This window comes from Octopus sinensis, linkage group LG7, assembly GCF_006345805.1.
Source record: "Octopus sinensis linkage group LG7, ASM634580v1, whole genome shotgun sequence".
Classification (NCBI taxonomy): Eukaryota; Metazoa; Mollusca; class Cephalopoda; order Octopoda; family Octopodidae; genus Octopus; species Octopus sinensis.
In genome coordinates this window covers 72,380,760-72,405,759 of record NC_043003.1, presented here as the reverse complement: position 1 = coordinate 72,405,759, position 25,000 = coordinate 72,380,760, and the positions used below count along the sequence as shown (strand labels likewise).

At 37.6% G+C, this 25,000-nt stretch overlaps 1 protein-coding gene across 1 annotated transcript in view; it reads left to right on the top strand.

Annotated features, from left to right (window-relative positions):
- LOC115214538 overlaps window positions 1-25,000 on the top strand; it is an 88,054-nt gene that overhangs the window by 982 nt on the left and 62,072 nt on the right. The gene's annotated exons all lie outside the window — the stretch shown is intronic.

Genomic DNA, 25,000 nt, shown 5'->3' with positions numbered 1-25,000 from the left:
GGTAGTTGTGAGGTAGTTGTGTAACAGTATTTGGTGAATGTGTCGAACCTCTGAAAGACTCTATGACGGTGTACTTGTTGCTTGTTATTGTTTTTGCAATTGTTATTGTTTTGCAATTGTTATTGTTTTGTATGTTGTATGAAGGTATGTTTGCTGTATTATTGTGTTGTGACATTTTTGTTGCATGGCAGAAATTATCTTTGTGGCATGTGGTATTAGTTGTGGTGTTGGGTTCTTTTATTATTGATGTATCTGTTTCTTAGTTTGTCTTGTGCTTTTGTTTACAAACACCATTCACTCGTTTCCTGTCTACCTGTACGTCTGTCTGTCTGTCTGCTTTCTAACTCCCTGTCAGTCTCTGTTTATATATCTATCTATCTATCTATCTATCTATCTATCTATCTATCTATCTATCTATCTATCTATCTATCTATCTATCTATCTATCTATCTATCTATCTGTCTGTCTGTCTGTCTATCTGTCTGTCTCTCTGTCTGTTTGTCTATCTATCTATCTATCTATCTATCTATCTATCTATCTATCTATCTATCTATCTATCTATCTATCTATCTATCTATCTCTCTCTCTCTCTCTCTCTATCTTCTATCTATCTATCTATCTACTTCCCTAACTATCATTAATCCTTTACATAATGTATTGAGTACTACATCATCTAATGTTTTAACGTTCAATTACGCCCATTCGTGCCAAAAATCTTTACATTGTTCTGCGTGTCAGAGAGAGTGAGAGAGAGAGAGAGAGAGAGAGAGAGAGAGTGAGTGAATAACTGAGTGTATGTGTGAGTATATATGAATGTGTTTCTATGCATATACATATACCTATAAATCGAAATAGCTACGTCTAGCTATCAATCTGTCTGTCCGACTGTCTGTCTGTACTCATGTACGTATATATGTATATATGTGGATGTATGTATATATATATATTCCTTTATTCTTTTATTCTGATACTTGTTTCATAATTTCACTGCGGCCATGCTGGAGCAGCGCCTTTAGTCGAGCAAATCGACCCCAGGGATTATTCTTTGTAAGCCTAGTACTTATTCTTTCGATCTCTTTTGCCGAACCGCTAAGTTACAGGGATGCAAACACACTAGCATCGGTTGTCAAGCGATGTTGGGGGGGGGACAAACACAGACACACACACATATATATATATACATATATACGACAGGCTTCTTTCAGTTTCCGTCTACCAAATCCACTCACAAGGCTTTGATCGGCCCGAGGCTATAGTAGAAGACACTTGCCCAAGATGCCACGCAGTGGGACTGAACCCGAACCATGTGGTTGGTAAGCAAGCTACTTACCACACAGCCACTCCTACGCCTATATATATATATATATATATATATATATATATATATTATATATATATATATATATATATATATATTATATATATATGTAGTCTTTATTCCTTCTTTTACTCTTTTGTTTGATTCAGTCATTTGACTGCGGTCATGCTGGAGCACCGCTTTTTAGTCAAAGAAAACAACCCCAGGACTTATTCTTTATAAACCCGGTACTTATTATATCGCTCTCTTTTGCCGAGCCGCTAAGATACGGAGGTGTAAACATACCAATATCGATGGTCAAGCGATGGTGGGGATGGACAAACACACAGAGAGATACACACATAAACACACACACGCTCACACACTCACACACACACACACATACACACACACATATATATATATGTATATACGACGGGCTTCTTTTCAGTTTCCACCTACCAAATCCACTCACAAGGCTTTTGGTCAGCCTGAGGTATAGTATAAGACACTTACCCAAGGCGCCACGTAATGGAATTGAACCCGGAACCATGTGATTGTGAAGCAAGCTTCTTACCACACAGTCACGCTGCGCCTAAATATCTATATATATATTATATATATATATATATATATATATATATATATATATATACATACATATATGTACACATAGATTATGTGCAGAGACTGAACAGACTGTCAACTTTCGACGTAATAAGCACATGAATGCATTCTACACACTGTTTGAGTTGTACATCAGATGTTTGTCCAACATAAGATATATTTTTACTATTCTTTACAATTTTTGCATAACTAGAACTCTCTGTATATATACATACATACGCTGATACATACACATTGATATGTATGTATATATATATGTGTATGTGTGTGTAAATATATATATATATATATATATATATATATTATATATATGTACACACACACACACAAACATATATATCGAGTGGGTGTGGGGTAATAATGTTTCGTTAGTGATGAATAAAAGCTATGGTGACTGTGAACTGTATCAAATGAAAGACGGTTTCGTTTCTCAGCTGCGTCACTTCCCCAACAGTTATGCCCCAATCTCCATCTCAGCACTCCGTGTCACATCAATGGAGCTTACACATCATAAACAGGGATACCCCAAAACTTCACAAACAATTGTCAAATTCTGTTATGATTTGGTGAATGCTTTGTGGTGATGGTGTTGTCGGTGGTAGCTTTAGTGATGATGGTAGAGATGATGTGGGGGGTGGGCGACATTAGTAGTGGAGTTAATGGTAGTTGCGGTGTTGGTGGTCGTGATGGTGCTGTGGAGGTTGGGTGGTGGTGCGTCGGTAGTAATGGTGCGTCGGTAGTAATGGTGCGATGGTAGTGATTGCAGTAGTGGAAGTGATGCTGGTGGTGGTGGTGGTGGTATAGATGGAAATGGTGGTAGTGATAGTGATGGTTGTGGTGATGATAGCGGTGATGGTGGTAGCGTTATCGTCTTTGTTGTTGGTAGTTATAGTTGTAGTAGTGAAGGCGCATGGCTCAGTGGTTAGAGCGTCGAGCTAACGATCGTGAGGTTGTGCGTTCGAATCCCGGACCGGGCTGCGTGTTGTCTTCTTGAGCATGACACTTTATTTCACGTTGCTCCAGTTCACTCAGCTGTAGAAATGAGTTGCGACGTCACAGGTGCCAAGCTGTATCGGCCTTTGCCTTTCCCTTGGATAACATTGGTGGCGTGGAGAGGGGAGGCCGGTATGCATGGGCGGCTGCTGGTCTTCCATAAATAACCTTGCCTGGACTTGTGCCTTGTGGGTGGGGGATAACTTTCTAGGTGCAATCCCACGATCAGGCATGACCAAAGGAGGTCTCAATAGTGGTGATGTTAATTATGGTAGAGGTGGTGGTGGATGTGGTGGGTGGCAGTGATGGTGATGACAGTACAGAGGCTGATGCTGACAAGCGCTGTTGTGTTGGTATAAAGCTGTTAAAAATGAATCTGTCCTCCTTAATTTCGATTCCCGGTTGAAGTACTTACATTCCACTTAAGGTTTTTAATTCCCTCGGGGTCAAATGTGGGAATGTTACGTTATCCGTCACTTTGTTGGAAACGATGAACAATGCTTGGATAGGAGGTTAGCAATCAGGCAAGATTGCTTTCGTATCTTGCTTTCGACACTTTCTGCTTTGGGGATCAAGATACTCCATTTTCAACAGAAAACTATAAAAGCAAAAACTAGCAACCGTGTGTGGTGCATATCATTTACGGTAGTTATTGCTTGGTTCTAGATCAGATGTGATCCGGTAGAATTATGATAAAAAGCGTCACAGCTCTGACAGTTTCTCCTTTATTTATATATAATCTACCTAAGATTACATTAAAATCTTAGGGTATGATTTATGAGCGATTTGGCAGCTATTTCTAACAAGCTCCATCATTGTTTAAAGCTTTAAGAACGGTAGCGCTAAAATCTATGCATGTTCTACCGGCCTGAAGTTATTATTATTATTATTATTATTATTATTATTATTATTATTATTATTATTATTATGATGATGATGATGATGATGATGATGATGATCCCTATTATTATAATGATGACGATCATCACCATCTTCTTCACACTACTGAAACATCAATCCTCAAGATGCTCCTTTCCAGATACTCTTTAGTCGAGTAATCATCACTGGTTCCTAAACTTTTGTCACTCGGAAATCTGCTATCGTGTTGAAACCTGCCCAGACGTTGATGTTGTCAGACTAGGATTTTCTGCTTCGTTTTCTTATAACTGTGATTAGGAGCATGGGTTTTGGTCAGGGAATCTTGCCATGACATGTGCCCAAATAAATTGAATTCCGACACATCACTGTTTTCATCAGCTAGCATATTTAACGACCTGCTACTGGAAATGACACTTTGTCTTGTGTTCTTTGCACGAGATGCGTATCGGTTTTCTGAAGCACTTATACACTTATACTTGAATACCTTGTTTCTAAATTCGGTGTCTGCTATGAGTGTTCTGTTTTAATATCTTTACAGGAAGATCGGAGTCACTAGGGACTAAAACAGTTTAAGTTTCGTTGGGAAACTGTTGGATTTGCTTCTCCATATGACATTCAGTTTTGTCATTGCAGATGATACTATGCCAGGCCGAGCTTTCAATTCTTTTAATGAGCTGCCAGCCTTGCTCAAAGTAGATTCGAGATATTAAAAATTTTCCGTTCAGCATTAATGTTTGCTGGTGTGTTCTGGTTGTGGTTATTGATCAGAATCTTGTACTTTTCCAATCTGACCTCCATTACATACACTTTTGATGCTGTTTCTAATCTGATGGTGAGTTCCTGGAGTTCGGTTTTGCTGCCTCTTATTAGGCCGATATCAGGAAACAGCAGCGGTCCTCCAATGGAAATGGAGGTGTGGAGGCCATATACTGTCTCCTACATGACATTTTCCGGGAGGTTTTATGAGGGATCAGTGTATTGACTAGGATAAGCTTGTTGCAGTCCCCTATTGTTTATATCTTCAATCCTGAAATACCCTGCTGTCTCTGCTTTAATTTAGCATTCTCGTCTCTCAAGACAATGCAGACATCTTTCTTTGGAGATGATGATTTTCTGTAAGTAGTTAGAAAACTCTTTAACTCCATTGTCGTTATATTCAGACTTCAATACTGATGTTTTGGGGGTTTCTCAGCAATAGTACAGTGCCGGCGACTAGTGTGCAGCCGATGACTGAATTTATTCTGTTTTTGTTGACGATGTAGGCCATGTTGTTGCATGGTGTCATCTCCGCTGGACTACAATTTATAGCCTACGTTTTGTAAAGTGCTAAATATATCATTTAACTATTACAAATATAATACAAACACATTATGCAGACTGCGATAGAGAATAAAATAGAAATAAAATTTTAAGATTTATTTTTTGTGAACTGTCCGGTACCAAATGATTTACGGCTCAGTGGTTGGGGAACTGGTTTAGATGACGGCAGTGTATAGCAAATTTTAAGATATAGTTAATATCATCTGTAGTTAGAGTAAAGATGTATCACACCAAAGACTAAAGACTTGTTGCACCAGAACTAAAGATGTTTTAATTGACGTATTACTGTTGACTCTAACTAAAACAATGTTAATATTATGGTAAACTTTAAACCGAATAGTTATATAAAGTTAGCTCAATTAAAGTGATACTAAATGCAATAAAGATATTTATCACAAGCACAAGCCCACTCATTTGTCAGAAGACTAGATCATGCCAAATACATGATTAGTCGTGATTTCATCGTCCTCTGAAGAACGAAGCGCAAAGTTATCCTCGGGGTGATTTGAACTCAGAACATATGAGGACTTAACGAAATACTTTGTCCAACACTCTTTTACTTTTGTCATCCATTGTTCAAATAATACTAACCTAAATATGTCATAACAAATGTATTTAGGGCAAATATTGTTAAATCGAAATAATATTGATAAACAAAATTAGTAACTTAACGCATGCAAGGTTGGAGTTAAACTAATTGTAGTATATTAGTCTCAGTAAAGTTAATCCGAATTATATTAATCTAAGTGATGGTAGTCAGAATGACATTAAACTTGACGAGATTATCTCGAATGAGGTTGTCGTATAATATCACTCCGAATAGTCCAAATGTTGATTATTTTAAATAATATTCAAAATGAAGATTTAGTTAAATCCAAATATATAATTTCAGATGACTGTAACTTGGATGATATAAGCGGAAAATGTTAGTAAGAATGATCTTATAAAAGATATTAGCTCATGTAACTTACAGGAGCCTGTCTATCACACTGGTTGTTGTAATAATAACCAGAGATGATAGGGATAAGGGCGATTATTGAGTGAGACAGGGGCAGGAGCGACTGCTTGGAGCACATGATTGATCAGGTTACTTATATATAATATTTCAAACTATTTTGATTAGATAGTAGGATTTCTCATACAAAACTGACCAAGTAACTAACTAAACACAGCATAATTCAGGTCTAATATTTTGTAAGTTAAAATACAGTTATAATACAATAATTTCTCTCTGGTAGTGATGCAAACGGGTCAACTGATTAATCAGTCAATTAGTCATTAGTCAATATCTTATTAAAAAAAAATTATGATACACTAACGTTAGCTAGGTTCCTCATTACCAGTTTAGTGTAATATACATGTATATAGAGGGGGAGAAATTATCTTACTACTACTACTACTACTACTACTACTACTACTACTACTACTACTACTACTACTAATACTACTACTAATACTACTACTACCTGTATCTTACTGTTTTACTACACCTCTCCAACAACCTATCTCCCTTATTCCCTCTTTGTCATCTTTTTTCAATACTTTTCCCCAACATGCTCTTGAATTATTTGCTTTCATTATCACACTCTTTGTCTCTTCCACTCTGTTCCTTTCCCCCACTCTTTCTCTTTCCACACACCAAGACGTTAGTCAGCTCTCTCTCTCTCTCTCTCTCTCTCTCTCTCTTTCTCTTTCTTTCTCTCTCTCTCTTTCTCTCTCTCTCGCTCTCTCGCACACACATACACACACACTCTTTCTCTCTCTCTCTCACGTACAAAGCAATGCTTATTTATTATAAGATATCCCTTAATCAACTTAATGCTTCTGTGGGCCTGACAGCAATACCTTTATTAATGCAATCATCTTCACCAAGAATTACATTTGTAGCGATTCTTTTTCACTGTTGACATATTGGTTTCATTATTTTGTTAGATGCATTATTTAAGCCAATCAGAAAGTAGACGTCTGTGATAAATTTCTAGCTATTTATTTAGAATATGCGACTGGGTATTTGGACACTTTGCTTGACACCAGACAGATCTAGCAGTTGACCGGCCGAGTATTTTTTTCACACAGACACATAAGAAGCGACAACACAGAACAGAATCGTATCTCAGCTGTCATAAAACATGAAACGCTTTAGATTAAATGAGCAATCTTTTGGCAAAGGCTATTTCTATCAATTTAATTACACGCATGTTAACCTGATTTTCCTGTACTTCTGTGACATGATTTATTAGCACACGTGTGACACTAAAACTTATTCAAAAACATTGAACACTGAAACCTAAGACGAAAAATAAAGTAACAGGAGCTTTTAAATAATGCCCTCTTTCAGATGAATAGTCATGTACTCCATCTGCTTCAACATTCTTGCTCTCATTACCATGCGCTATATGGTGTTTTAGGCAAAAGTTTTACCACTGTTGATAAGTGATGTAGGTAAAACTGAAATCTTAATCGAAAATCTGCTGAAACTGCAATGACAATTTTATACACTGCTAACAGAATCAAAATATGTCACTTAAAGAAAAAAAAACTGGAAAAGAAACTATAAACAAATGAGGAAACGGAAAGCACATTTTGAAGAGAAGCGTCATGGAACCTGATACAAATTCAGAATCATTATTTTGAACATCTCTATTTGATAGCATTGCCAATTCTGGTGTTGATGGTCTCATAAGAAAATTTAAAGGTGCTAAGAAACTTTGCGATATATTTTCATTCTTATGGCAATTTCTGTCTTTATCGGAAAATCCTTTGACCATAAAGTGTGTGTCTCATTTGTAGAAAGTTATATTGTTGACAATGACATAAACATTATGATCGATACATCATAGCAACAATGGCAAACTGTAAGTTAACTCCATATAATCACTGCATAGACAAACATAGAACTACAAAATGGAAAACGTTGTTCCATGACTTTGTGCATCACTCCCGACTTTCCTCATCATACCTGTAACGGTATCTTCGCCAGAACGTTTAATCGGTGATAAAAAAAAAACCGGAACTAAGTACAAATATGCGATAAGATCATTTGATAGTCTTAACTTGGCTCAGCATCGAATCGGAACTATCGAACTATTAAGAATATTTGTACAGGAACGATTTTTGCAGTGTTTCTAAAAAAAGGGAAAACACTGTTAGTCATAATATTTGGTAATAAGTAGATTTTTAGTTTCAGTAATGAGTGTGGGGTTCCTAAACATTCTTCCGTAGAGTATATCTCTTTCTCTCGACGGACATGTTCAGCCGTATGTGATAGATTTTAGGACAGTGAATACAAAGCAAAGTTTTAAGAGGAATGCCGATTTACGAATATGTAAAACAAACTTTTTCTATTACACAAAGGTTAAATATGTATTTATTATAGATTTGGTAAACTATTTTCACATTTACATTTATCCATAACTACGCTATGTTGCTACTTCTGATATTCGAAGTGATATCAAAAGGTTCCCGGACTAGTTATATTTAATAAAATATAACTTATTTACCCAAGTTTTGACATCGTCTCCTTCGAAATAGTCATTTTGCGCAGCAATATACCGGTCCCAGCGTTCCTGCCTACAAGTCGTTTTCCGTAAGCGAGTCGAGGACCTTCTGCAATTCGCTCTGGATCTCGACAACGATGTTAAATGGAAACCTTTCAGCTGCACTCTCATCTTGGAGAAGAGATCGAAGTCCGCAGGTGCTAAATCTGGCGGATAAGGTGGGTGCGGAAGCGATACCATGTTGGTTTTAGCGAGAAATGTACGAGTGAGGAGGGCTTGGTGACAGGGTGCATTGTCGCCGTGAAGAATTCAATTCTTTGCGCTCCACAGATCCGGTCGCTTTCGAAGGTGAGGCTCGTGGAAGATCTTCCAGATTGCTCATCGTCTTCTAGGGACATTCTCCCGCTTTTGAAACGCCCGTGCCACGAGAATCATTGCGTAAGCCCTATTGCTTCGTCGCTGTAAGCTTGCCGAATCATGCCCAGTGTCTCAGTAGCAGACTTTCCAAGTTTAACGCAAAATTTCACATTGGCCCTTTGTTCCTGTCGAATGACAAAATCGCGGACTACAGCATGCAAGTGATCACACACACACATACAAAAAAATTCCCAACTTACGAAATAAACACAGCGATGTCACTCAGCACACCAGTTCTTGAAGGGTCACTGCTAGCTCTCACTCCACACGCAACCGTGTGATGCCATCTGTAGGCGCGCTACAGATCTAGTCCGGGAACCTTTTGGTTCTTTATAAGATTACTTCTTAATTCGGACTGTTGAAAGGTGAGATAATTGATCCTTAATGATGCTTTAATAACATTGAAACTACTCTTTTTATCTTTTTTTAGTTTTTTACTTGTTTCATTCGATTGCGGCCACTCTGGGGGTACCGCATGAAGAATTTTTTAGTCGAATGAATCGACTGCAGTACTTAATTGTTTTGTTAAGCATAGTACTTATTCTATCGGACATGTTGCCTTCTGTTCACCAGGAAATATTTAATTCAGTGCAGTCGTTTACCACGGGGTCAACTCTGTAGAAGGTTTTGTTGAAGTCAAGATATATAACGTCAGATTTCGAACTTGTAATACAAATGTTTTTTGTTTTTTTGGTTGATTTCTGAACTCACGCTTTACATCATAGAGAGAAGGAAGATAAGGATGAGAGATACAGTGAGAGTTAACATAAGAAATTAAATTCGAAAGATACACATTGGAATTGATAGTAGTTGTAGGAATTGGTAAAAATGATAAAAATTAAGCAGTAAATGGCCACCTAATATTAGGTCGTCAAGTATGAAATTTGTAGAAAAGAAAAAAAAAGCTAATGTTTTATAAATGCAAGGAATATTTTTATTCCTCAAAGTATGCACCTATATTGCCAATACACTTTTACCATTTCAGCGGTAGCTTGTCCAGCCCGGAATTGTAAAAGCCTGCCAATCTAGAGTCAATAAAATCTTGGAAGGTCTCTTTTACAGCATCGTCGGAATTAAATTTTTTCCTATCAAAAAGTTATCCAAATTCTGGAAGAAGTGGTAGTCAGTGGGGGCAAGATCAGGTGAGTATTGTGGATAATGGAGAACTTCCAACTCCAATTCCTGTAGTTTCGCCAATGTAATTTTCGCGACGTGTGGCCTGGCGTTGTCTTGTAATAAAATAGGAGTGGATCTGTTGACTAATTAAGGCTATTTTTTGGGTAAGTTTCTGCATCATTTGGTCCAGTTGGCTGCAGTATACTTCAGCCGTGATTGATGAGCCAGCTTTAATGAAATCATAATGGATCATACCTGCGCCAGATCACAAACACGCACCATCAGCTTCTTTTGATGAATTTCGCTTTTTGTATTGAATCCATTTCTCATCACATGTTACAATTCAATTCAGAAGTGATTCATTTTTGTGATGAGAAAGTAGTATAAAGCAGGCTTCCAAATGTAGTTGTTTCTGATTTTCATTGAGTTTATGTGGAACCCACCTATTCAACTTTTTCATCTTACCGATTTGAACTAGGTGAGTCAATATTGTTTGCTTGCTAACACCAAACAATAACAATAATTCACGGACACTTTGAAATGGATCTGATTCAACGGTGGATTTCATTTCGTCATTATCCACCTTCGTTTCTTGTCGACTGCGTTACTCATTTGAGAGGTCAAAGTTACCAGAACGAAATTTTACAAACCAATTTAATACTGTCTGCTGTGCAATAAAATTACAATGAAATACTCCATTAATATTCCGAGCTGTCTGTGATGCTGTATTTCCAAGAAAGAACTCATATTTCAAAACCGTAGGAATTTCCGACTTATCCATCTCTAAACAAAAACAGCAAAAAACGATTTATAAATACTTTATAAAGCGCAAAATGAGTTAGAATAAAGAAATGGATGTGTCGGCTTTCTAACAAAAAATAAAGATTGTCAAAATATTAGAGCTCAAAATGAGCAACTGTCAAAGTTTACCATATACCTTACTACATATACCGATCCCAGAAGATATTTTTATAAAACTAAACGGAGGTAAAATATTTTCAAAATTCGATATGTCGGACGCATATCTACAAATCAAAGTAGATAAAAACTGCTCAAAGCTGTTAATGGTCAACATGCACAGAAGTCTATACAAATACAATAGACTGAATGTAGCACCTTCAATATTTCAACATGTGATGGACGTGATATTGGCAGACTGTCAATTTGCTATTCCTTACCTTGATGACGTCTTAATCAAAAGCAAATCACGGAATGAGCATATCGAACATGCGAAGAGGGTCGTGAAAAAAATTAAGGACTATGGTTTCACACTCAGTGAAGAGAAATGGGAATATTTTTTGCCTAAAATCAATTAATAGATAAGAATGGAAGACGTCTTGACCTATCGAGGGCGGACGCAATCAAGAATATGCCTCATCCAACGAATATACCAACATTACAAGCTTTCCTAGGCCTAGCAAATTACTATCAACAGTACATTCCTAATATACATTAAACTGAGAGCACCATTAAACGATTTACTAAAAATAAAATAAAATAGAATTGGTCAGTAAAATGCCAAAACGCATTTGAAGACATAAAGAAAATACTAATTTCTGACTTGTCACTAGCACATTACGATCCTAGAATGGACATTGTTGTAGCGTTTGATGCTTCGGAGTATGGAATAGGAGCAGTCTTGCTACTCAAGTATAAGGATGGAAATATGAAGCCAGTAATTTATGCTTCACATTCGCTAATAGCAGCGGAGAAAAAAGTATAGTAAGATAGAGGAGTCTCTATCGATTATTTTTGGGGGTAAAACATTTCACATACTTCTACATGATAGAAGTTCTTTGTTACAAACCTATCATCGGCGATTACTATCAATTTTTGGATCGAAGAAGGGATTGCCTAGCCATACAGTGGGCCGACTACAACGCTGGGGCACAATATTGCTGAACTACAATTTTAAGATGCAGTATATTCCGTCGAAGAAAACTGGTCATGCAGACTGCTTATCGAAGCTAATTCCCAAGAGCGTGGAACGTTGCTGCAGTTAGAAAATGAAGTAAGAAGTATTGTGTACAATATAATCTAGGAACTGCCGGTGACAGCGCATGATATAAAAATGAAATCTGTAGAAGTTAGTTACGTTACAAGAATAAAAGAAACATCGAAAAATAAGCATAATAAAAATACAAATTTAAATAATTTCTCACTATGTGACGATGTCTTAATGTACGCGCACAGAATAGTAGTACGAAGTGCACAACAGAAACAAGTATTGCAACAATTCCACCGTGGGCACCCGGGAATGTCCAGAATGAAAGCTTAAATGAGTAGCATTGTATATTGGCTAACTATGGACTGGAGCATCGAGAAATTGGTGAAATCATGTTGAAGCTGTTTGTTGGCAACCAAAGGACCACCAGTAAAATACCAATTGTGACCGGAGACTGAGAGCCCATGGTCCAGGATACATATCGACTATGCAAGACCAGTGAACGGCACATACTATCTAATCGTTGTGGATAGTTATACAAAGTGGTCAGAGGCATGTATATTTAATAAACTCACAGCAAAGACAACAATAAAGTTCCTACTCGAGTTATTTGCTCGATACGGTGTTCCAGACACGTTAGTTTCAGATAATGGGACACAATTCACGGGATATGAATTAAGAAATTAATGCAAAATACATGCCATAAAGCACATCTTTACCCTGCCCTACCACCCGAGATCAAATGGGCAGATGGAAAGATTTGTCGACACGTTCAAAAGAGCTTTACGAAAAACTAGGAACAAGCTCGATAATGACGTGGCACTAACGAAATTTTTGAGAGTATATAGAATAGCGCCAAATCCAAATACTAATTCAGAAAAGTCACCAGCAGAGTTAATGTTCACGTGTAAAAAAAATCAATCTTCGATAAATTATTGCCAGGAAAATATACATATAAGGGAAAGATGAAAAATACATGTGAAGGAAATACAAAAAATATTACAAGACATTTCGAAGTAGGAGATAAATTCCATCTTAAAAACCATAAAAATGGTAAAGAAAGTTGGGAGGATGACTGTGTAATCAAAAGATTCGGTAACATGATGTATTTAATTAAAGAATAACATTCGGAACATAAGAGACACCTTAACAAGTTAAAGATGAGAAATACAGAAGAACGAAGGGTAATACCTATGGAAGTCTTCTATGAGATGTTTGAAGTGCCAGCACCGAGAGATATTGAACCCTCTAGAACTAGTTTCAGAAAACGAAAAGAGACTGAATATCAAGAACTAACTCCTAAACGAAAGAATATTAAATTTTCAAAGAAGAAAAAAAGAGTGCCAACAATAGTGCTTAGTACTACGAAACGAAAAAGTGCTGTGTGCAACGAAAAATACTACCTTAAAATTCGGGCACCAAAAATTCGAGAAACAAAAAGAGGTGCTGGAAAGGAAAAAAATTAAATATAAGAAATTCCATTTTTTCACAGTAGTTAAAATCTCAAAAGCGGAGATATGATGAGAGTTAGGACGCCCCCTTGCGAAAGATAGACTGGTCCGAGTAAAGTATAAATAGTAACAATCCGAGTGAGTTGAAGGTTCAGAGTTCGGGGTCGACTGAAGTTCGTGTCAGTTCCCAGTGAGTCAGAAGGTGTCGGTTGTCTAGTTCACAAGAAATATTGATTGTTGGTTCATAAAGAAAGTTGTTAGTTCGTTACATTGTCTTTATTATTATCTGGTTATCTTATTTATCGTACGTAACAAATTACGATATATATGCCAAAGGAACCGTAGTACTTATTTTTGAGTCTCATGTCTATACCGTTGGCTCTTCTCGTGAAACTACTAAGTTAGAAACGTAAACAAACCAATATCGGCTGTCAATTGGCGAGACATTTATATAAACGGAAAGACACAATCTCACAAACACACACGCACCACCACCACCTACACACACGCTACGGTCTTCCAAACAGCTTCCGTCACCAAATTCACTCACCAAGTCGGTTATATTAGCTAGATGAGAAGACACTTCCCCAAGATGCAGTGGAAATCTGCCAGAAACCATGTACTTGCGAAAACAAACTTGCTAACCAGTCTCAGTGTGTGCATCTGTGTGTGTGTGTGTGAGGGTGTGTGAGCGCGCGCACTTCTGTGTGCATAACCAACTTTTAGCTTACTATCAAAAACTAATGTTTACATGTAAACCTACAAATACCTGTTTCCTTTTATATATTGAATTCTCTCTCCATCTCTCTTCTTTCTCCCCTCTCTCTCTGTCCTGATGTGTGTGTGTGCGTGCGTGCGTGCGTGTGTGTGTGTGTGCGTGTGTGTGGTGTGTGTGTGTGTGTGTGTGTGTGTGTGTGGTGTGTGTGTGTTCATACTTGCTTCTGTTGATGTGAGTGCAGTTATTTCGCCTCTAGGTCAATTCATATTTGTATACATACGCTTATTTTGTATGAATAAAGAAATAGAAATGCGTAAATACACTGACACTCAGACATATATTCGTAAACACTGACGCATTCTCACATATTGAAATAAACAAACTTATTAATAATAACATTAAGCCTGACAGGGAAATATATGCACACATGCACAAACTGAAACTGCCTAAATAAATACTCGCTACGCGTAAGTGTACAAGATGTGAGAATAAAAATAACATTCTTCTCAGTCATTAATATTTAGATACTTATAGATGAGGGACGTCTTGTCTATGAAGGCGAGATAGGCAGTTCTTTCTCAGATTGCAATCGTAAATATATATATAACCAAAAACAAAAGACTAAATGATCTCCACTTCATCACGAAAATTTACTGTATTGAATTTAGAGTATAATTCAAGAAATAGTTACTATTTTTATGTTAGGGAGACAGAGAATACGCTACGCTAACTTTAAAGTTCGATGTAGGTATTAATGCATAACAAAGCTATCTCCTCGCTCCGCGAAGCAGAAGAAATTATTGTACATCTTGCTTTCGTAATATATGTGTGTACACGTAAGAGTGTTTGTGTGTGTGTGTGTGTGTGTGTGTGTGTGTGTGTGTGTGTGTGTGTGTGTGTGTGTGTGTGTGTCTGTGAGTGTGTGTGTGTCTGTGTGTGTATGTGTGTGTGTATATGCGTGTGTGTGTATGTGTGTACAGCAATAAAATATATGTAGCTGCCAAGTTATATTACATATATGATATTATGGAATTTCTTTCTTTCTATATGATCGTTAGCATGCGTATGTAGATAAAACCAACATTTTTTTTACTCCTTTCGATACATGTAGCAAAGGAACTCTTTTCGTACCTGGACATTTCGCGGGATTATGGGTTATCATTAGTCGGATTTCATATCCAACGACTCGACTCAGAAACTGGTGTGCGTCATGTCACTTGTATGATTCGGAAGCGCCGGCTCAGACTGTTTGGTCATGTTGCTCGGTTTTCCTCTTCACTGTGAATCCTGCTGGATTGACAGCACGTGTTGATCGACCACATGTCATATGGTCACATGGTCACAGCAGATGAGGAAGTATCTCGCGGAAATGGGGACTGATCGGGACTAGGGACTCTACACGACGGATCATCCGCGAGGACTCAAGAATACACCAACAAATATTTAATGCAGGAGCTTCTTTCAGTTACCGTCTGCCAAATCCACTCACAAGGATTCGGTTTGTTCTAGATTATATTAGAAGATACTTGTCTAAAGTGCCACTCAGTTGGACTGAACCAAAACCATGGGGTTGAGAAGCAAACTTATTACCACACAGCCATGCCTAATGTTATTTCGTAAAGATTCTAGATGAATACACAATGACAAACCTTTCAGAAATAAAAGTATTGTTATAAAAGGTATTTTTTAAATAATCAACAGCATTACAAATATCTCTCTATCCGCTCAGTCGAAGTCGACTCTCGGTCACTCGTTGGATCAGTGTCCTCCAGTCAGTTCTATCCTGGGCCGCTTCCTTCAGACTGGCCATGTCCATTCCGGTATCACTCCTGATGGTGTCAAGCCAGCGGGTTCTTGGTCGGCCTCTTCCTCTCTTGCCACTGACCATTCCGAGCATGATGTCCTTCTCTAGGGATTCTCTCCGCCTAATATGACCAAAATATGCCAATCTACGCTTGGTGATCCCAGCTTCTAGCGACATTTTCGGCCTTATCTGTTTAAGAACTTCTCCATTGGTGAGCCTCGCTGTCCATGGAATCCGCAAAAGTCTTCAGAGTGTAATGTATACAAATTTAGGAAAATCTTAAGATATCCGCGTAAAATTCAAATTCGGGTAATATGGATTATTATCAACAGTTATCTATTTAGATGATTTTGCTGTTATGAATGCTTACGATGTGAAAATATTCTCTTGTGCTCTTATGAAAAAGTATAGGCAATAAACTTTCGGTAATAGTTAATCTCCTACCAGGGATATATCCCTATTCTTTCTATACCGCGAGAAGTTTGTATGTAAATTGCTATATACACGACCAGCGAACCACAATAGCAAATAAATTCAAACTGGCTGACTGAACTAAACCTTTTAGACGAAAAAAAAAAGCCAAAGTTTAACTTGAAACACAACATAGAAAATGGTAATGCTAACCCAACGATAAGACTCGCATTTTCTTACCAATTCCATTTGGGTAGAATTAAAGATAAAGTTATCCCTGTAATTATAGAAAAAGTACAACATACTCTTTTGGATAATATAGATAATGTCCTTCTATGGTATAAAAAGTTTGAAAATAGAAAGACTATTTCTTTCATTCGATTTAACATTGGTACTAATGATCAATTTCTCCTACGCAAATCTCGTATATTCGCATCGAAAATCACTAATCTAAACCAATCATCATCATCATTGTTCGACCGTGGTCGAGACAATGGAATTTATCATGCTACGCCAGACTTCACGGTCCATCATGGCATTACGGAGGTCCTGTTGCTGGATGCCTGTATCCCTGGAGATTACATCAGGGTAGGAGAGTGTGCGCCCTCTGGTATTGCGAGTAGATGGCTTCCAGAAGAGAAGAGTAGAAATTACTTCTTTTTCAGCTCTACAACAATGTCCAGCAAACTGGACTCTCCTACATTTCACAAGAGATGACACAGGTGGTAGTTTCCCATATATTTGCATTTTGGTTGGATGGCGCTTCCACGAGAGATTTTGAGCTCTCATAAGGAGGCGAGTGTAGGTTCCATCCAACCGCCTCTCAAGCTTCTTTGATAACGTCCAGGTTTCTGAGCCATATAGTAGAATTGGTTCGACTGTGGCTTTGAATATTTCAAGTTTGAAGTCTCTACTTAGATTTGATGACCAGATCTTATGCATGTCATCTAAACCAAGTTGATGTCAATATCGTTAAAACGACGAGAAAAAACGCATCAAATTTCAACGAATGTCTCCGTAACGAAATAAAAGATTACTTTGATTTGCTTACGAATGGGTTAATTGAACTCAGCTCAAGTTACGGACTAAGTCAAACTGTTTCTATAGTACATCAACAAAAAGATAATTTCCAATAACTCGATAGAGGGCTATACAGGGATGATGCTCTATTAACTAAAAATAATGGATACCTTCTGCTTTAGAAAGGCTTCGTAAATGACTAAATGGAATACTGGGAAATTCTAATTTTTCTACTTTAGTGATGATACTAAAAAGAGTAAATTTTTTTAATTGTTACTCTTGGTCAAAGTAGTGATTTATTAGTTTCCATACCATAAACCAAACGAAACCTTTCACTACATTCACAAACTAATTAATCATCCCAGATTTGTTATAGATAAAACAGAGAAAAATATTTTGCTTATAATATCTAAATTGTCAGCTAATGAACAAATATTTTACGATAGTGCTGAACATTATAAGGCACCATAAGGAAATGGATTCATTGATTAAAGCTGAATCATCCCCGCCGAAGGCCAAAGAAAGATTAGTATTTTTCAAAAATAAGGAATATGAGAAATCTTACCGTCATTACATGTTAATTTCAATTGACATAACAAGTTAATTAAAGAATATAACATGTAAAATGCTAAATCTCCAGCTAGGAATGATTTGGATAACAACGAAAGTATGATGAATAGACAAAAATATAAAAAATATTACATCTAGAAACCCGTTAATGATCAAGTGAAAAAAGTCCATACAAGCATCAAAAGGAACAAATATAATAACAACAAATAGAGGTTTACTAACCACATGGTTCTGGGTTCAGTCTCACAGCGTGGCACCTTGGGCAAGTGTCTTCTACTATAGCTTCGGGCCGACCAAAGCGTTGTAAGTGGATTTGGTAGACTGAAACTGAAAGAAGCCTTTCACATATATATATACATGTATGTGTGTGTGTATGTTTGTGGGTCTGCGTTTGTCCCCTCACCATCGCTTGACAACCGATGCTAGTGTATTTACGTCCCTGCAACTTAGCGGTTCGGCAAAAGAACCGATAGAATATGTACTAGGCTTACAAAGAATAAGTCTTGGCGTCGACTTGTTCGACTAAAGGCGGTGCTCCAGCATGGCTGCAGTCAAATGACCGAAACATGTAAAATAATAGAAGAATATATATATAGTTATCTGTAACTTAATGCAATAAACTGTTAACTGCTCCCAAATAAGCCATTGTCGTTGAACATCTAAACACAACTGGAACACATGCTCCAAACAGTCATAATAGTGAAACACACGTAGGAACTATAATATACATTTGTGTTTATACTAATCTCTCTCTCATATTTATATATATACATACAGCGTGGGATGGGTAAATTGTCGCCATGACACAATTCGCTCTGCCAGAAATTTGGAAACGACATGCTGTACTGCTTGGCATTCGCGCCGGAATCTCAGTACAAATATTTCAGAGTGTTTGGATGTCAATTTGAGGACAGTGCAGAAGATTCGGAAAGAGTTGTGTGAGTCTAATGGTGATTACGAAGGTACTTTTGTACTCACCATTTACTCGTTTCTCTTCATTCTATTACTCTATATATATATGTTATATGTTATATGCTCAACAGGCTGAGTAAAAGTAAGCAGCGTTTTGAAACATAAAATTCATCGCAATATATTTCAACAATGCGGAAATTTTATTCACCAAAATAAGTGCCATTATAATCAACGCATTTTTGCCAACGAGTTACAAGTTTGTTTATTCTGGTAACATAAAAATCTGGAGTTCTGGAGCTGATGAACTCTTTGAATGCACTTTCAGAATCAGTTTGATTTTTGAACTCCTCTCGCAGGAAACCATCAAGGTGCTTGAAAAAATGGTAGTCGGTAAGAGAAAGGTCTGGGGAATAAACTGGGTGGGGAAGAACTTCGTATCCAAGTTCCCTCAACTTCTGGAGTGTCATTAGTGAAACGTGTGGTCGAGCATTGTTTAGGGAAGGTTTTCTGTGCTTAATTTTGGTCTAACCACAGCGAAGAACGTTTTTTTTTTATTATACAGAATCCACTTTTAATCACAACTTACAGTACGATCGAAAAATGGATCGATCTGGTTACGGAGAGGCAACGAGCAAATTTCATATCTGCGCATTTTCTGATTTTCATTCAAATCATGTGATACCTATTTGTTGAGCTGTTTTGATTCTCTGATCACATGCAAATAGAAGCAGGCAGTTTTCTGGCTAACTTGAAGTTCTTTTGCTAGTTCTCGGGTGGTTTTTCGTGGATCTTTTTCAATGACGGTCTTTAATTGACTGTCATCAATAACAGATGGGTGTCCACTACGCTCACGACCTTTAGGCCTCCACTATGAAATCGTTTAAAACATTTTCGAGCTGACCACCTCTTTCCAAATGGGTCGCAGAGCCCTTTCCACTTCAGCTCTCGTAGCCACTTCTATCCGATGCAGTCTTACGATGTATGTTCTATACGGTACACATGGTTCAAAACGTTGCCTACTTTTTACTCAACCTGATGTAATACATATGTGTATGTTATATATATACACAAAACCACTTACACGCATACACCCGTACACCTGTTGTTAAATATTATTAGATATTAAACTGGTTTTGGCAAAAGACCAGCAATTTCGGGGACAGGGTAAGTTGCTTACATCGACTCCAGTGCTCAACTGATACATATTTTAGCGAGCCTGAAAGGATGAAGGGCAAAGTAAACCTCGGCGGAATTTGAACTCAGAACGTAAAGGAATTTGGCCCGCCATGCTAACGATTCTGCCTGGTCGCCGCCTTATTATTAATAGATGTTAATTATAAATCGATTATTCTCCTGCTATTACTCTTCTAACAACATTGCTACTGGTGCTGCTGCCGCTGCTGCTGCTGTTGCTTGTGCTGGTGCTGGTGCTGCTGTTGCTGCTGCTGTTGCTGCTGCTGTTGTTGCTACATCTACTATATTGTTGTTATTGGTGTATCATGATTAAGAAGGTGACAGTCAGTAGTAGTGACAATGTTGTCAGAGTGCGCACGTGTGTGTATGTGTGCAAATGTTGATAATGATGGTGGTGATGCCGATAGTAGTAGTCTATGCATGTTTGTGTGTGTGTGTGTGTGTGTGAATATGTTTGCGAATGGGACATAACGATGGTTCAAGGAGAAAGAAAATGTAGTAGATGTACGTATGATGTTAATGCAGATGCATCCAAAAATGACGGTGGCGATGAATTGACATAAAATGATGGAAGAGCTTAGTGAGGTGAAAAGCAGAAAGTGAAGACCATGTGTAGAATCAATTAGCCTTGACAAGAAATGGAAGTGAACCTCTAAAACATGAAAACACATAAATACAAGTTTATTATAAAAACAGATGGAATGAAATGATACATTAAAAAAAAAATGATAGAAATATATATAAAAAATGAAAAAAAAACAAAATCTAAACAATATGGAAGCAAAATACAAAATCATGCAGAAATAAAATAAATGATACGAAAATGTATTGCCATCCATTCCATATATAAGATCTAGAAATGTATGCACCATATGGAGTATTGGAGCAAAGGTCAGCGTGAAGAAAGCATATGGCGCTTACACGTAGGGTGCTTAACATACCTACCTACCTACCTACATACATACATACATACATACATACATACATACATACATACATAGATTCATATATTTATGTGTGTAATAAACACTCTCGATACACACATACTATATGAGTTCGGAGATATATGTATGTGTGTGTGTGTCTATTATATGTATATATACATACATATGTGTGTGTGTGTATGTGCGTATGCATAGACCTTTATATATGTATATGTGTGTGCGTGCCTGTATATTTAAGTATACACACATACACACATATGTACATTATATTTAGATATATGCATGTTCACACACACACGTGATATATCCATACATAAGACATTCATAAACATTGCTCGTTTGAGTACATGTATGTACGTATGTAGGGTGCGTATGTGTATGTACGCACACACTCACGCACATATGCACACACACATGTGTGCGTGTCAGTGTTTGTGTGCGTATGTGTGAGTATGCGTGCTGTGTGTACGTGTGTTTGTGTGTGTGTGTGTGTGTTTGTGTGTGCAATATGATGTTCTTGGATCAAGAGGATGTTGTTGAGCAAGACATTTCATTTCATTTTATTGAAAATGAACAACGAGACCTATATGGTAAGAAGGTTGAATTCCGACCACATAGTTCCGGGTTCAATCCCTTCCGTGGCACCTTAGGCAAGTGTCCTCTACTATAGCCTCGGGCCGACTAAAGCCTTGTGAGTGGACTTGATAGACGGAAACTGATAGAAGCCCGTTGTACAGGTGTGTGTGTTTACGTCGTATATGTTGTTTGTATATTTACGACCCCGTAATCTAACGGTTTGGCAAAAGAGACCGATAAAATAAGTACTAGGCTTACAAAGAATAAGTCCTGGGGTCGATTTATATAGTGGGGAATCAAAACTTGCCAAATTGCTGTAACATTTGAAATTCCCATTGCGCAATGTTTAGTAATTCAAAAATAGGTTAGTAACAATTACATATAATTACAAAATGAATAATTTATTCTATGTGGCTTCTATTCTTTACAATTACGGCCTCTACATGGCCCCGAAAACCCACACAACTCTTCATCACGAAGTCACTGGACATCCTGGTTCACTCCTCATTGATGGCGGCTTTCAGAAAGTTGACGTTGGGGTGGGAGGTTTTGTTGGTGGCGTGCTCCAAAATGCTCCCACATAGCATAGCCCAGAAGCTTGAGATCCGGGCTGGAAGAGGGCCAGAGGTCCGCAGGCCAGAAACCAGCAAAGTAAGCAGTATGGCTGAGAGCACCATCCCATCGTGGGTCCACACATAGTTGCGCTCCGGGTAGTTGGCCTTGAACCATGCAAGACAGGGTAACTCAACTTCTTGTAATAGGCGTCAACATCCACCTTTTCTCCGGGCTTGTAGAAGTAGATGAACATCTTTCTTCCGTCGGAAGCCACAACAGCGAAGGCCATGACCTGAGCTGGATGTTTAGTTCTCAAGGTACCGCTGACGTCAACTGTTGACTATGCACTGCACAGGTCGTTTTTGTGGTTGTCAACGACAGCCACTGTGAAGATCTCATCAGAGAAAATTTTCACAGTGGATCCGTTCTTCTTGAGGTATGTGAGAACCGTTTTGTACCTCTCTGGTCTCTTGGCCTTCATAGGTTCTGTCAACATGTGTATCAGTGTCCTGGTGAGCCCCAAGTCATCATTCACAGCTTTTCTGATAGTCTTGGGGTTCACTTAAAGTTCAGAAGCCAGTTTCCTCACGGATGTGCTTGGGTCCGTTGAAATTTTGGACTTGAGGGTGTTGATGAAGTCTTGATTTCGTTTCTTGTTGGTCCCATCGTTGCCAGACGTTCTCTGAATGCCGTTGCCCATGTCCATTCTCTTCTTGACTTTATAAACTGTACGTAAGGATACTCCGACTATGCTTGAGATCCTCCTCGGATCGACTTGTGTACGAACCATATCACATACTCCTTGGCGCAGTCATATTCTCCAATATTCCTGTAAAAAAAAAAGATTTCGTCATTAGCTGACAATGTATTTTTTGTTCTGCATTAGGTTTCATATCATTAGATGTAACGGATGCTGTGAAATATTAGTGTAACTGTTAATTAAAGTTTTACTTCCCTACCTGTATACACACACACACACACACACACACACACAAACATATATATATGTATGTATATACTTACTTCGTTCATTCAACTTTTCGTTCTTTTGATCCCCCTCTCTCACATTTCCTTGCCTACTCTTCATGCTCACTTTCCTTCTTTTCGCTTCACTGTGTTCCTATCTTCTTTTCTCGCCCCTCTTTCTTTTGTCGCTCTGCCTCTACCTCTCTCTCTTCTCTCCCCACGTGACCGGTATTCGGCCAAGGCTGACCTTTCTTGGTTCGGTCGACATCCATGCAACATCTATATTCCTCCCCGAACCTGTAATATCTTGTATCCCTGCCGTTAAGCTTTACTTCCACACACGCCATCTTAATTTAATTCGTCCTTAGTCGAAAGACACCTCTTTTTATGTCCTGTTATTTGTATTTGTGTAACATTCTCCATTTTATTCCGTCCTTGTTTACGTATACATTTGCTGCTTTCTTCCAGGCAATCTAATGCTCTTAGCTTGGTTTTTCCTTGGGGCTGGCCAGATTGCAGCAATCTCGAGTATAACCAGCCGAAATTGCAAAGATAATCTGGAACTCGACCGAGGAAATAAAACTCCGAATAACACGACCTTGTTTTCTTTGTATCATCTATATGGAATTTTTTTTATCCCTTTTTTGCATCATCTGTCTGGTTGTTTTGCGTTCTTGTCCCATTTTGTATTTTTTATGTAATATATATATATAATATATATATATATATATATAAATTATGTCCCTCTGTATGCATCTACATCTGTCTCTCTGTCTGTATATCTATCTATCTATCTATTTATCTAGCTATCCACCCATCCATCCATCCATATAATATATATATATATATACACATTCATGCATTCATTGAAATGTATACACATCATATGTAAACTCTTCCGTATGTGATAAAGTGAGTTAAAATCTTCGGAGAAAACGAAAATTTTCTGTACGAGTGTGTAAATTCTTTATAAAGAACTGGAAGATAAAACTATATGAGATAATTCCAGTAATTTCAACCGGTGAAAGTAAGGGATATGTTTCAGCTTTATTAGACCTCCTTAGCAATCATATTAGAGATCAATATGTATTGAAGTTCTATAATCATTAGAGTTATATCCCTTTCTAATTATTGGAGTTGTTTCCCTTGTTCTCTTCTGAATTTCAAAGCTACTAATGGATTGTGTTGTCTTGCAATTTCAAAGACAAATTAATTCACCAAAGTTCTTTATCTTACAATGTTAAGTATGTAAAACTGTAAAGCATTAGTGTATTGAATATGTAGAACGCCAAGCAGGTAAAATATATATTTATCAATCTACCTACGCACCAACCAAGCTATCCCCACTTTTTACATTTTATGTGTGCTTGTGTGTGGGGCGTCTATATGTATGTATGTGTGTGTGTGTGTGTGTGTGTGTGTGTGTGTGTGTGTGTGTGTGTGTGTGTGTGTGTGTGTGTAATACCGTGTGTATACACAACCCATGCATATACAGATATACTTATATGAATACAAAAATAAATATATGCATACACATACATACAGACACAAACACACACATGCATACACATATGTATGTATGTATATATATATATATATATATATATATATATTATATATATATATATATTATATATATCCTTTTACTGGTTTCAGTCATTTAACTGTGGCCATGCTGAAGCACCACCTTTAGTCGAACAAATCAACCCCTGCATTCATTCTTTCTAAGCCCAGTACTCTTTTGCCGAACCACTTGGTTACGGGGACGTAAACACACCAGCATCGGTT